The 13,980-nt window shown below is 48.8% G+C and overlaps 1 long non-coding RNA gene across 1 annotated transcript; it reads left to right on the top strand.

Moving 5' to 3' along the window:
• The first annotated feature begins 3,999 nt into the window (after positions 1-3,999).
• Positions 4,000-13,836, top strand: LOC144254155 (uncharacterized). Its single transcript, XR_013343438.1, has 4 exons — positions 4,000-4,028; positions 12,732-12,822; positions 12,905-12,981; positions 13,681-13,836. It is a non-coding gene; the product is annotated as an uncharacterized LOC144254155 (long non-coding RNA).
• Positions 13,837-13,980: the final 144 nt, after the last annotated feature.

The following is a 13,980-nucleotide window of genomic DNA, read 5'->3' as shown; positions in this document are numbered from 1 at the left end:
CCTCTTCTCCCTGGTTTCTAGCCTCTTCCTTACCCCCAACTTGGGCCTGGGGAGCAGACAAGCCTAGGACCAGATCACTGCTCCCCCAAGACCTCCTGGCAGGGCCCAATAGGGCCCAAATGTCTTCTCAGATTCTCCAGAGAAGAGGGACATAGGAGAACCAAATGCCTGCCCGTGGGAACCTCCCTCTCATTGTCTCCACAGCAGCACCAACAAATTCCAGAGGCTCCAGGGAAGCAGATTTTGTCAGGTCACTGTCCTATCTCAGGAGAGTGTGGATGGGTGATGCTGGAGACAGGGAGGAAGACAGAATTTTTTTTTTTTTTTTTTTTTTTGTGTGTGTGTGTGGCTCTGGGGATGGAACCCAGGGCCTCACATGTGCTAGGCAAACACTCTACCACTGAGCTACATCCCCAGCCCACGATGGAAAATTTTGATTCAGAGGTCTGGCCATGGTGCCTTATTAGGCAGGACTCCCATAGGACATGGGGGGATCCCTTGAGGGAATCTGCAGACAAGGCCAAGGGAAGGCAGGGTGACAGGAACGACAGGGTAAAGGGGCACCTGGAGAGCTGCAGCAGCAGGAAGGCATTACCACAGTAGGTCTACAGAGCCGAGGGGTAGGTATGTGTGTTGGGCAACCTACCTGGTTCTTGGGGCCACCCAACAGCAGCTGTGGCACCAGAATGCAGCTGCTGCCTGACTGTGGCCATGCAAGGAGGAGCAGAGGGCGAGTGCTCCCACCTCTGTCTCCTGCTCACGACCCCTTGCTACAGCCTCCTGTGGGCAGAACCAAAGAAAAAGGAGAAGCAACCACAGCAATCAGCACAGAGAGCCCCCCAGCAGGACAGGCCTGGGGGCAAAAGGAGAATGGCCGCAGTAGGATGGGGCTTGAGAGAGCCTCCCAGCTCCCCACTCAGCAAATGCTCCAAGAGCTCTTCCTGGGGGCCGCACCTTCTCACCTGCAGAGCAGGAACCAAGATGACTGGGCCTAACACACAGCAGGCTCCCTGCACCTCTCTGCCCCCATCCGGGCTCCACCCATATTTTATTCATCAGCAAGCTTCGCACTCCATGGACCCTCCCTACCTTCTCCAATCGGCCTCCAGTTAGATGGCTGCTTTTTGAAGCATCCTGAAGTGCAAGGTTTGGAATCTAAAGATCCAGGTTAGGTCCCAGCTCCATCCTGTACCTTTCGTATCCAAACTTTGATTTCCTCACCTCTCAAAAAAGTCAACATTAAAAATGTCATCTTTATTATTTTTATTCATGCCCTTAGAATCTCTTCCCCATGGACCCTGAGACTGCAGTGTGGAGCTGCTTGCACTAGATGACTGGGGACAGACTGAGCTTTTACAAGGACATGGGAGGATATAGAGCACATTTAGAGGGTGCATCTTGTGCACATCTGCGTTTCTTGTACCGAGGACAATGCCCTACTCCTGGGTGCAGGATGAGTGTCTGTGAAATTAGCAAACTCTCCTCAGCTCTCTCTGCATTCTGGGTACCCAGACAAAGCCTGCTGCTTGTGTGTGTGATCAGGACATGAAGGAATGACTGAATTCAGAGGGCCCCAAAGAACACGTCTGGGTGTGGGGTTCCCGGCCTAGTCCCTAAGGACCAGTCCTTCTTCTCTCCTGCACGCAAGGAGTCAGGGCCTTGGCACAGCTGCAGCCAGCTGGCACCAGGTCCCGGTGAGAGTCATTGTTTGGCCAAAACAGGAAGCCGCCCGAGGGGAAGTGTGGCCTCGCCTGAGTGAACCCCTGAAGAATGGCCCCCAAGAAACTTGGGGACGTGCTAGCAGGCACGAGTCGTTTTGCAGCTGTCCCTCCCGCACGCAGGCTGGGGAGGGGGACCCTCACTCAATGCTTAGGGCCTGGTGCAGAAGACGGGGCTGAGAACCAGGGGACTGGGTTCTAGTCCTGTGTGACCTAGAGCAGCTTACCACCCCACTCTGGACTCATTTCTTTATCTGTAAGCACCTGCAAACTGTGCATTTGTAGTTAAATGGCTCCAGGTCTGGCCATCTCGGAGAGCCAGGACCCCGACTCCCTCTGACTGCTGGTTTCCCGTGGTCTTCCAGGGCTTGGTGCAGATGAGGCCCATAGATTGAGCCCTTTCCCAGCAGACAGGAAGCTGGATCCTTCCACAGCACTTCACAGGTATCAAAGCACCTGTCCTCATCTCACTTGACCCTCCCCTCAACAAGTATGCCAAGAGGTACTAAAGTGGGGCTCGGGGTTCCATCTGACAGAGAGGACGCAGAAGCTCAAGCCTAGGATCCCAAACCACACCGTCGTTCCTGGACCCAGCCAGGCTCTGGCAGCCCTTGGGAAGCCTCAACGATGAGTTTGTTCATGTAGCTCCGGCTGGAGGCTGGCGGTTCTGGTGGTCAGGGCCTGGGAGCCCAGAGGAGGCAGCAGCCCTGACTGAAGGAGCCATCCAGGAGCGTGACGGGCAGCTTGGGCCTGGTTTGTTTGCTGAGCACTTAGTTTTCTCCATTCAGGCGCTGCTGTTTACCTCCTGTGTGGTCCAAGCAAGTCACTCCCCTTCTCTGTGCCGGAGTCCTCCCTGGTGATCTAGAGATGGTCCCTGTCCCACTGACCCCAGGCTGTGTGGGGAGCTGCTGAGGCCCTCAGGTTCATCGTCATGTGGATGTGCTGCTCACTACCCAGCAATGGATTCCACTCCTCCTTCCTCAGAGAACCCCGATTCTGTTGGGATAGTCTCCCCACCCCCAGGTTTAGCCCAAGATCCCAGTTAACCTAAGCCAATCGGCGCATGGCATGCCTGGAGGGGCCCTGATTGGCTGGAAACATGACCCCATTTGTTCTATTTAGACCAAAGAAAAGGACTTATAAGTAAGGGCTGGGAGAGATGTCCTCTGTGCCTCAGTCCTGCTGAATAAGCACAGAGCCCCCCACTGCCACTGGCCACCATCTTTCAAGCCCAAAGAGACTGACAGCCATCTTGGGGCCACAGGAGAATCAGCTGAAGGTGGGAGAGAATAGCAGGCCTTGTTGTTGAGGACCCCAGGGCTGCTCTGGACCTGCGGCAGGCAGAGACGCTTTCCTCATGTAGCCCGTTGGAGGCAGGGTTTGCTTTTACTTGCAGCCAAAGTCATCTGTGTGGCCACCATCACCCCGCAGTCTCTGATGCGCAGAGCGGGATGAGTCTGCCCTCCCTCCCCCACGTCCTCTCACTGGAGGGCAGTTGCGAAACCCCTGGGCACCCTGCCAGGGCTGAAGAAGACTCGTTCACGGCTTTTTGGAAGCTCTGCATTCTTTCCTTTCTGCTCCTCCAGCCAGAGACAACTCTTCCCTCCCAACAGCTGGCCCCTGGCCGGGGCCCAGGCCACCCCACTGACATTAAGGCTGCAAGATTGATGGAGTGGGGAGACGGAGAGCCAGGACCCCGAGACCCGCCCTGGCTCCCTCTGCTCAGCCTCTGTTTCTCCCTCTCCTCTTCCCTCCAGGACCTCGGTCACTTTACAGCCTCAGGATCACAAAGGGCGGTGGAGATGACCTCACGCAACCTCCATGGGGTACGACAATAGAAACCGAGACATGTCCCAGGTCACACTGAGCAGGGACTGGAACCCAGGTGTTCTGAGTTCTGGTTCAGGACCCGTCCCTGCCCACCACAGAGAGGCTGTAAGTTGCCATGGCTTTTTCTGTTTTGCATCCCCCACGTCTCTGATCTCTTATCTGCCTTTTGTCTCTATTGCCACTGTGCTGACTCAGGAGTCCTGGTCTCCGGACTGGGTGGTGGCCTTTCTAAATTTGCCCAGTTCTCAACTGCAGCCCTGCCTTCCGCACAGCAGCCAGAGGGACTGTCCTTAATGTGGACCTGTCATTCCCCTACTTAGCCGTCTAAGGACAAGATCTAGGGTCCCTCACCCAGCTGAGAGGGCCTCATCTGTGAAGTGAAACCTGTGTGCCCACCACTGCACTCAACTGTGGACTCCTCCAGGAAGCCTTCCCAGGTCTCACCGTCTACTACGGGCCTCTCATGGAGCCCTTCACAAGGTGAGGGGGTCTGGCCCCGGCATTGCCTCACAAGGGCTTCCAAAGCCAGATCACATCCCTCAGCATCCCCGCCTGCCCTACCTCCCCCAGGTTTCCCCCTGCCTGTGACGCAGTTCCCTCTTGTTGGCTACAGGTGATCTGTCCACAGCCTGGGCAGTGACAAACTGAGGGAGAATGAGAGGGGGTTCGGATGCTGCGTCCTGAGCGGGCTCTGGCCACCCAGCTCAGCCCGCCCTCTGATCTCACTCGGGCGTGAGCCTGTCTCCTCTGAAGATCACAGACGCCGAGAACCAGGCTAGGGCAGGGGCTCTGCGCAGTCCTGGGGCCAAAGCTTAACGAACACTCCCCTCCGAGTGTGGCCAAGAAAAACCCTGAACTTGGAGTGCAGTGCTGGGATTCCAGGAGCTCCATTTCCAGGAATCAATCCTAAGGGGGGGAAATCCTGAATGGGAACAAAGATGAACATGGTAGAACTAATTTATAATAGCAAATCTGGAAACAATCTAGGAGTCTAGCAGTAACTCAGAAGTAAAACACACTAGTATATATTAGAACAGTGAAGTGGTGTCTAGCCATTAAAGTTATGTTTGCGAAGAGTTGTCATGAGTGTGGCGCTATGGTGGGGATGCCGCTTGTCCCCTCAAAGGTTCATGTATTGGCATTTATTTCCTGGGGTGGTGATGCGGAACCTTTTAGAGATGGGGCCTAGAGCCAGGTCCTTAGGTCAGCTGGGGGTGTATCTTCAAAAGGGGTGACGATAGCTGTCCTGGGACCCCTTGGTAGTCTCATGACAGGTTTGTGATGAAAGCCGGATCCTGGTCCCACCCAGCTCGCTGGCTTCCTTTTGTCCTCCGCCAGCTACTGCGGGACCCTCACAAGACACTGACCCATGCTGTGTAGATTTTCAGCCTTCAAAGCTGTGAGCTAGTAACCTCTTTTTCTTCATAAATAGCCTACTTAAGTTATTTTATTATAGCAACAAAAAGCTAACACAAGTGGAAGAGTGTTAAGAAAGAACACCATACAAAAATCGTATGCGTGGTGTGATCAAAACGGAAAGATGTACATGAAGACCAGTGAGAAATACAAAAATGCTAAAAATGGTTGATATTTGGTAGAAAGATTAAAAATTTCCTCATGTTTATACTTTCTTGTGCTTTCTAAACTTTCTGCTATAAAACATCTATTCATTTTACAGTCAGAAAAATTAGACAAGGAGAAAAAGCCAGATCAGGGCTGGGGATGTGGCTCAAGCGGTAGCGTGCTCGCCTGGCATGTGTGCGGCCCGGGTTCGATCCTCAGCACCACATACAAAGATGTTGTCCACAGAAAACTAAAAAAAAAAAATATATATATATATATATATATATATATATATATATATATATATATTAAAATTCTCTCTCTCTCTCTCTCTCAAAAAAAAAGTATTATTAAAAAAAAAAAAGAAAAAGCCAGTTCAATTTTAGTTCCAGCTCTGATGATAACTGGACACATGACCTTGGGCAAGTCAGCCATCGCCTTTAAGACTTCATTTCCTCATTTGTTTATCTGTTCTTCCATTCCTTCATTCCAGAAATCTCTCCTGAGAGCTTCTTCTGTGTCAGGCCCTGTGCTGGGCACTGGGGACCCAAAAGTGAATCAAAATCTAAACATATGAAAAGTTGTTTAACCTTGTTCCTAATCAGAGAAATGCTGATTAAAACTAAGCCAAGATTCTTATTTTTCCATCTTACAAAAATCCAGAAGTTTAAGAATGTACCCCATTGGAAAAACTGTGGGAAAACAGGCCCTCTCGTATATTGTCTGGTGGGAATGTGAAATGGCACAAGCCCTACATGGAGAGGAATTTGATGAGTTCTAGCAAATTTACATATGTACCCTTGGACCTGATAATCTTGTCTCTAGAAATCTATTCCAAAGACTCACTGGCAAAAAGAAGACGTATTCACAAAGCTATTCGTGGCAACACCATTTGTGATAGTAAAAATCTAGAGACCGCTCAAGTATCCACTAGTAGGGAATTGTTGACCACACAATGGCACTCTGTGGCCAGTCAAGGGAAGGTGGCAGATCTCTGTCGGTCACAATAGCATCGTCTCTAGAGTTCAATGTTAAATGAAAAAGGAAAGTGGAATAAAATGTATAAAAAAGTGCATTATTACTTATCAAAGAAATGGAAAGGGATACGTAAAGGCATGCATATTTTCTTTAATTAAAAATCCGATAAGATAAAATAAATAAAATTTTAAAATTACTGTCCATGAGAAGAAGGAAGAAATGGGGTCAAGAGAATGGAGATTGAAGTTAGATTTCTCTGAAAATACCTCATTTTGTAGAACAATTTTAGAGCCAGGTAAATGTTTTGTGTAACAATAAAACAAAATCAAATCAGAATAAAAACCAGAAGCATTCCTTCCAAATCAAAAGCAAAATGAAATAAGTTAATGTGTATATTGAGTTGGTTGCTTCATCATGCAAAGTTGACTTACTTCAAGTGATTTAGAAATCTGGTAATTTGACTGTAACTTGATTTGTAGGAGATTATACATGCATATACACATAAACACATACATACACACATAAACACATACATATATACATAGAGATATATTTACCTATCTGTAGTCACTTTTTATGTTGTACATGTAGCATATGTACCTATACTAGACTAAAAAAGTCTAGAAGTAAGACAAACCAAATAGTTTTGAGCACCCTTAGCACCAGATGTAGAGAGAGATACGTGATCTCTAAATACCATTTCTCACTAAAAAGAACCAGGGCTTCTTGGCTTCTTGGAAAAATAGCTGGTTACATATCCTGGCAGAGAATGCACAAGACAATTCTGAACATTTTGTCATACCAGAAAGTGAAGAAGTTATAATACTACTAGGGTCTGATCAAAAGGACTCAGAAGCCAATTAAAAAAGAGATCCTCATGGGTCAAAGATGGAACAACATGGGTAATAACAAATATAATAACTACAAAGGATCAAAACCTTTCAAATGTATTAAAATACAAGATAATGGTTCAAAACCCCAAACAAAACCTACCAACAAAAAAATCTTAGCTGGTCGTCTTGGAGAATGTTAGAGAATCAACTCATTGTTTGGGCAAATGATAAGCAAGGGGAGAGCAGGAAGTGTTTATCCTGCCTGAACAACTGTACCTCAGAGAAACCAAAGAGTGGAGGAGAGAAGTTTTTCCTCTATAGAAATATTCCAGCTAATAAATGAAGAAGTAATATAAAATAAAAATACCATTGCTTACAAATGCCTAATGAAATAATAAATATAGGCAGAGATCATCAAAGATGGAAAGCACAATATACAACCAGACATTCCGAATACCATTTCTGAGGGAGACACATGCACCTCCTGTGGAATATTCTTGCTGAAACTTCAAACCTGAATCTAATCAAGTCATTAGATCTCACTATTGATTTATAGGAAACACAGGGGGCTGAAGGACATGCCAAATAATGGTGACGCAGACAGAAAAGTCCAGAAAACTGCATGAGACAAACAACCTAGTTTATTTAACAAATAATTTCAAAGAAAAGTAGAAAAAGCTTGAAAGAGATCATTGCAACAACCAAAATGCACTGTACTGACCCTCTTTGGATCTTAAGTTTAAAAAAAAAAAAAACCCAACTTTAAAAGACCTTTTTAGCCAGGTGCGATGGCGCACACCTGTAATCCCAGCAGCTCAGGAGGCTGACGCAGGAGGATCACGAGTTCAAAGCCAGCCTCAGCAATAGTGAGATGCTAAGCAACTCAGTAAGACCCTGTCTCTAAATAAAATACAGGGGATGTGGGGATGTGGCTCAGTGGTTAATGCCCCCCCAGTTCAATTTTCCTGGTACCACCCGCCCCCCCCCCCACAAATACCTTTTTATCTTGAAGCGTTGTTTTAAAATCTGAGATCGTTATGGTTACATTGCTTTGGAGCTTACTCATTTATGATGGTGATCTTGGTTCATTTTAAACATCTGGACTTGGCAATGTGAAAATTAGCAATCCTACGTTGGTCTCAAAAAGTTCTTGAAATTTTAATGGATTGTTCAATTCAAAAGTCTGTGAACCATTGTGCCAGACACCAGCCATTTAATAAAATATATCAAAAAAGAAAAAAATAATAAATAAATAAGAGACCTTTTTATGAGATAGTTGGTAAAATACTACTGGATATTTGATCATAAAATTTTATTATTCAAAACTTTGGCAGGATACTGGTAATCTGATCACAGCTTTATCTTTTAGAAATACAGATTACAATATTTATGGATGAAATGACTTGATTTTGGGGATTTGCCCCAAATAATCCAACCAGGGGAGACTTTGAATGGGTGCAAGTCGGAGCTGGGGACACATGGATTCTTGTACTATTCTATTTTTGTTGTATGTTTGAAAATTTTCCACCATAACCTGTCCTCACTGCTTTCCTGGCACTAGGGGAAGACAGACATACAGGCCAAAGAGATTCTTTCCCTCCAAGGCAGGAGGCTGGGAAGGGAGATCTGAATTGCTGAGCCTTCCCTGGGGGAGAGAAAGAGGGGATGTGCAGGGGAGGGAGGGGCTCCCAGCAGAGGGAAGAGCAAGAGCAGATACACAAAGGCTGTGTGGTCAGGGGACACAGTCATCTCTGCACGAGGGAGCAAAGGGACAATCGGGGGGAGCACCTGAGAGGAAGGTGGGCATGCAAAGGGCTCCGAACTCCCAGCCAAGGAGCCTGAAAAGGTTGCAACCAGGGAAGGACATTGTGGACTCTGCCTTAGCAATGTCACCTAGGCAGCTGGGCAGAAGTTGGACAGAGAAAGAGACCTGAGTATGTGAGTGAGGAGACCAGAGCCCCAGCTAGGTATCTCCTGGAGAGGGATGAGGAAGCCTAAGCTGGGCAGTGGCCCAGAACAGAGGCAGGAGACACGTAAGCATGTTGCCACAAGGAGGAGGCCAGAGAAGGAGGAGGCCGCATGGAGGCCAGTTTCTGGCTTGGGCAACTTGGTGGGTGCCAAGGGTTTGTTTTTATTTTTGTTTTTCTTTTGCTTGTTTGTTGGTCGGTTGGTTGGTTGGTACCAAGAATTTAAACCAGGGACACTTAACCACTGAGCCATATCCCTAGCCCTTTTAATATTTTATTTAAAGACAGGGTCTCCTGAGTTGCTGAGGCTGGCTTTGAACTTGTGATCCTCCTGCGTCAGCCTCCTTAACTTAGTGGATGTTGGTGCTGTTATTAACAAAGGTATAGGGGGCCAGATTAGGCCCCTCTATCTAGTGCCTGGGTAGAAGGCACTAGATAGAGGGGCCCTAGCTCTGCTGTCTGGCTGTGAAGCCAGTCCATGACTCTGCCCCTCTCTGATCCCAAGTGTAAAGCAGAGGTAGAAACCTCAGATTAGGGTTTCTGCAAATTCATCCTGGGACAAATGCGCGTCTAGCCTGCGTATGCGTCCTTCTTGCCTGAGTAGGGATCACGAGGTCTCATTCGGCCTCACTGAAAATCCAGTTGTGTGATGTCAATGGCATTTCCCTTCAGAAAAAGGAAATGAGGTTAGAGAGCACATTACCAGGAAAGGAAAGTGAGCTGGGCCCCACCCTCTCTAGCCCTGTGCCCCACCCACAGCACGCCAGGCCTCTCTGCCTGGGGCCAGGGAAAGGACCTAGAAACGTCCTGGTTCAGACCCAGGCAGCTGTGTGACTGCTTTTTGTTCTGAGCAAGGCTGAGCTGCTCCCAACAGAGTCAGCACCTTCTCTGGTGCCTGTGGCCCAGATCCAGATCCCCTCAGGGGTCTGAAGTCACAGGAAGCTCCAGGGTCTCATTAAATGTCATCAAGGCCTAAAGATGAGTTCTTCGTTCATGCAGAGATAGAGGCCATGAGAGAAGGGACTTGGCCAAGGTCACGGGGCAAGTCGGAGGAGAATCCAGGTACAGGGCATCTGGCACCTGAGTCAGGTGATCCCAGAAAGCCTGTCATGCTATAGGCTTCCCAAATGGCCCTGTTGCTGGTGGATGTTCCCAGAAAGTCTCTCTCCAGTTCTAAACATCAAGTGCCTTTGTTAACTCAACCACCCTTGGGCCCTTAGCTTGGGGCCAAAGGAACATTCCTTAAAGTACTGTAGTGCACTAGAACGAAAACGAATAGCAATCTACCCAACATAATTGCTATATGCATTTGAGTTTTTAAAAAATTAAGTATAAATTTGGTATACTCAGCAAACTGGTCACTTGAAAAATCGATCAGTTGACAAGTTGGTCATCAAGTGAATATACCTCGAGGAACTTGACCTAGCAGTCCTGTGGACCCCATCCCTACCCTCCTCCCAATTGTGACCCCTGTGGTGCAGCCCAGGGGCCAGCTCTTCTCCCTACCCTAGCCCTCAGCACAGGGCCTACACGCAGCAGGGACCAGGCCTTGGCTTAATCATTGCTGAGTAAACTGTAATTTTGTGTTAGACCTTACTGTCCTAGAGTCAGAGGGGCCATTAGCAAAGGCAGCCCTGGTCACCCTGACACAGTGAAGTGACAGGGTGGGAAAAACCCTCATCTTTACTCTTGCAAAAGTCAGCTCCGATCATACTTTCCACTGTGCCCCCTGCAGGGAGGGCGGCTGGTTCACCCTCCCACGCGCAGGGGCTGGGGGTTTTCAGGTGAAGTGGAACTAGGTGTTTGTGTCTCTGCACCTTTGCAAGGTGGCTCTGCAACAAGAGAGCCAGAAAAGTAGTGTGTGTCATGGTGTGCAGCGGTGGTGAGCTTGTACAGGTGGAGGTGAGGGTGAGATTGTGCATGCAGGCATGTGTGTGTGGATTTGCACACACATGAGCAAATGACTGTGGTGTGTGCTGCTATTATATATGCACAGATACTTATGTTTCTGTGTTGATTCTTGTTGGGTATGAACATATGTAAATCAAGAAAATAGGGATACTCACGTTTATACCTGCACACCCATGCTTGTGTGAGCGTCTGTATACAAGCTTCCACGGTGTGAATATATTATGTACCTGCTTTTCCATGGAAGTGGGTAAGGGTTGGGTGTATGTAAATATGCATATATTTGTGCATGTTTGTACTTTTTGTAGAAATCGTGGTTTTGTATTTATGCTAATCCATTTAAATACATGAGGCGTGTGAGTGTTTTGCAAGGTATATGTGTACTGGTATATGGACAGGAGTGGTGTGTGTGTGTGGGGGGGGCGGGGGGGGCGTGTGTGCTGGAGATCTGTGAATGTGTATATAGAGGCATATTTGTGTGTGGGAAGTGTGCTGCATCAAACGCAGTACATGTGGTGTGTGAGCACACGTGTGTGAGCAGATAGCTGTGTACACACACACGGACACACTCTCACTCACTGACACAAACATATTCTGGTTGTGCTTTTCTTCCTTTTCCCCTTGGGGAATTACAGAGCGTCTGAGTCCTAACCATGGCTGGTGGCTCTTCCAGGAACATGGTTTCCTGGGCCCAAAAAGTAAGAATGGCAGAGGGTCCCATGTGAGCCAAGGAGAGGGTAGGCCTGAGGCTTGGGCTCCTCTAAGGACTGGGTGGAGGTCCCCAGGGCCATTGCTGTGGAACAGACTGGTGTCAAGGGCTCAGACACTTAGGGCCTCTGTCCCCAAAGTGTGCCCTGGGTGAGTGACTTGATTTTCAGTATGACCCTCAGTGGCTTTCAAAGCCTTTAAAAAAAAAAAAAAGAAGTCGTCAAAATAAAATCTTACAAGTCTCCCTTTGTGGAAAGCAGGTGACAATGGGAAGCACTCTGGCCAAAGCTGGCTTGGGGTGGACTCGGAGGGGTCTCCATGGACTTAACTTCTCCCTGGCCTGGGCAGTTTCCATTCTAGTTTCCAGTGTACAAACACCCACACCCACAGTCTTGACTAACCCTGTGACCCTCCTTCTGTCTGGGGAGGAGAGGGCACAGGGATCAAAAGCTCCAGCCCTGGTTCCATTCCTGCCCACTTTCCCAGCCGAGTCACTTCCGCCTCTTCCAGCCTGCCTCACAGACTCACCCGAGAAGATGCCCAGGAGGGTTCAACCAGCATCGGGCAGGAAGCCAGCAGCCTACAGGTGTGGGCTACTGTCTTACTGTCATCCCCAGCTTATAAACCGGGAAACTCAGGCTCTCGGGCTTTGTCCAATGTCAACCTGGGGACGCTGGAGGGGAGAGAGGTCCATCGTCATTTCAGAGGCCCAAGTTTCGCCATCAGAAGTGCTCACTTGCTCTTTGAGGCTTGGCCAGGCCATGGGAAGCCCCACGTGTGGTTCTGTGGTTGCCCACACAAGCCTAAAAATAGCCAACAGGAACCAGGGAGTCCCCGTGGTAGTGGCAGAGGCCCATTCTGCTTCAGCTTGCTCTGCCCCCTATACCTGAGGAGGTCCTGTCTCCTGAGGGCCTGGGTGATCTGGGTCCAGAGCACGGTTGACCCAGATCACCCTCCACCACGGTGGAGGTCCACCGTGCTCTGGACCCAGATCACCAAGCTCATAACTGAGCGTTTTATTTCATTATTTTCATTATTTTATTGTTGTGTTTCTTAAAGTCTGTTACATATAGGTTCATCACCTGGCCCAGCTTCCCTAGGCTCCTTTTTTTTATGATTTTGCTGAACAGATGAGGAAACTGAGGCTCAGAGAGACGCAGAGATCTGCCCAGGGTCAAGGAGCTTCAAGCCCTCACCCCATCGTGCCTTCCTTGTCTTACCCCCAGGAAAAGCGGGTGTGTGGGCAACAGAAGGGCCTTCGGAGCTACGCAGACCTGGTTTGAAACCCAAGTGTTCCTGATGACTCCTGTGACTTTGGTAAGTCACCTCACCTCTCCCAGCCTCAGTTTCCCCACATGGTGGGGATCCAAGGACTTAAGACCTGTCGTGCCCCATGTAGGACCTGGCACGCACTAAGCGCTCAGTAGACAGCCATCCAGTCCTGCCCTGTCACCATCTACAGCCATGCTTTCAAAGGTGGGTGAAAGAGGAAGTACTGGTCAAGCCCCCAGAAGAATCTTGCCAGGTCAGTGACCGAGGACCACTAACAGCCAGGAGAGGAGGTCCCCGTGGGCAGATGGTAATTTCCCAAAAATAGCCTCATGAATATTTCCAGTTCTACGCTGGAAACTGTCAAGAGATAAGCCCATCCCCTTCCCCTTGAAACTGGGCACACCTCTGTGACTGCCTCAATGAACAGGATGTGGCAGGTGTGACACTGCACAGTTCCCTAGGCTAACTCTTATTTTGTTGGGGGGATGGGGGCAACAGGGGGCTACCAGGGATTGAACTCGGGGGCACTCGACCACGAGCCACATCCCCAGCCCTATTTTGTATTTTATTTAGAGACAGGGTCTCACGGAGTTGCTTAGCGCCTCACCATTGATAAGGCTGGCTTTGAACCCTTGATCCTCCTGCCTCAGCCTCCTGAGCCACTGGGATTACTGGCATGCATCACCTTGCCTGGCTTCCCTTGGCTCTTTTTTTTTTAATATATATTTTTTAAATGTTGATGGACCTTTATTTTATTCATTCATTTATATGTGGTGTTGAGAATCGAACCCAGTGTCTCACACATGCAAGGCAAGCACTCCACCACTCCAGCCCCAAGGCTGACTCTTAAAAGTTGATGTAGCTTCCAACTGTCTATCTGTTGATCTTTCTCCTCTCTCACAGGATGCTGGCCCTTGGGATCCAGGCACCCGGTTGTGAGGAAGCACAAGCCACATGAGTTAAAGCACAAGCCCTGTAGATGTCCTGACCCGCAGCCCAACTAAGCCAACAGCTCTGAACAGCTGATGAACAGCTCTGCAGGCAATTCCAGCTCCATAGTCCCACCATGTCCGGGAAGGTCAACTGGAGCAGAGGCAACCTAGCCCCCAGGAGTCCCGCCCAAATGCAGATTAGAGAACAAAATAAACGTCATCGCTTCAAGCCACTCAGTTTCAGGTGGCTTGTTACACATTGCCAGGCAAC

The sequence above is a fragment of the Urocitellus parryii genome, chromosome 4 (assembly GCF_045843805.1).
Source record: "Urocitellus parryii isolate mUroPar1 chromosome 4, mUroPar1.hap1, whole genome shotgun sequence".
In the NCBI taxonomy this organism is placed as follows: domain Eukaryota; kingdom Metazoa; phylum Chordata; class Mammalia; order Rodentia; family Sciuridae; genus Urocitellus; species Urocitellus parryii.
The sequence above is the reverse complement of the archived record's forward strand: the minus strand, read 5'-3'. Positions and strand labels throughout refer to the sequence as shown.